Source organism: Hyalella azteca, unplaced genomic scaffold (genome assembly GCF_000764305.2).
Source record: "Hyalella azteca isolate HAZT.00-mixed unplaced genomic scaffold, Hazt_2.0.2 contig6255, whole genome shotgun sequence".
NCBI lineage: Eukaryota > Metazoa > Arthropoda > Malacostraca > Amphipoda > Hyalellidae > Hyalella > Hyalella azteca.
This window is the reverse complement of record NW_025936421.1, coordinates 41,112-42,246: the sequence shown is the minus strand read 5'-3', so window position 1 is coordinate 42,246 and position 1,135 is coordinate 41,112.

The following is a 1,135-nucleotide window of genomic DNA, read 5'->3' as shown; positions in this document are numbered from 1 at the left end:
AACAAAAACTACCGATCTCGCTGCGTCGCATTCACCTCAACTAGCACGGAATGACGGATGAGTCGCGTCGTATTTCCCTTACAATTCCTTCATTGAAAAGCACCGCCCGCATTCCTCCCTGCCATAACAAATAAACCAAGATGGCACTATAGTTTCTCAGTGAGCATATTGTCAGGGAGAATGGAGCTGGTGGAGGACAGCATTAGACAATAGACACAGTTCCATGGCGCCCGAACGTTACTGGCCTGCATCCTCAACTGCACAACCTTAAGCCACTATGCCACCAGGCGCACTGAATCAGGGCTCCCACTCCCGGCTCCCAGCCAACAATTTGAGAAAAACTTAGATTGCTGAAAAACACCCAGATTCTGCAGATTTTGTGTGAAAAAACACCCAGACTACAAATTTCATCAAAAACATTGTAATTTTACTTACTTCTGATGGAATTATAAGTATTCGCCTGCTGCTAAATTGATGTTCTCTCTGTTTTTTTTTTTTTGTATAGGCCGCTGTTCATATCATATGGAAGCAGGTTCCATCTACAACGTCTTTCACCAACTCTTGTTTCGGCTTCCATGTGTAGCAATTCTGTTGCTTCCTCGCAAGAAACTGCCGTGCTAATAATCTTTCTGCCATTGTCTCAGTTTTAAGCGAGTATGTTTGCTTAGTTTTAACGTGGTTAACGAGCGAAAAAATCCTTTCAACACAAGCGGATGAATTAGGCAATATAGTTAGGTTTATCATAAAACTAGACAGAGCATCCACTGGCACCCTTTCATCCAGCAGGCGAGTCCAATTATTCAAGGTAGACAGGAGATTAGTGGTGCATGATCTGCCAGCAATAAAGCCATGCTGACAGTCTGATAGAAGATGATTAGTGGTGCATGATCTGCCAGCAATAAAGCCATGCTGACAGTCTGATAGAAGATGGTTAACAGTCAAGTGATCTATAATCCTATCCCTCACAACCGATTCCATCACCTTACACACAACACTTGTGAGACTTACAGGACGGTAGTTACCTGGGTTACTCCTGTCACCTTTTTTGAACAGGGGTGTCACTTGGGCTTCTTTCCAGTCGGCCGGCAAAGTCCCTTCGATTAAGGTTTTTCGAAAGAATACTGTTAAAGGGCCG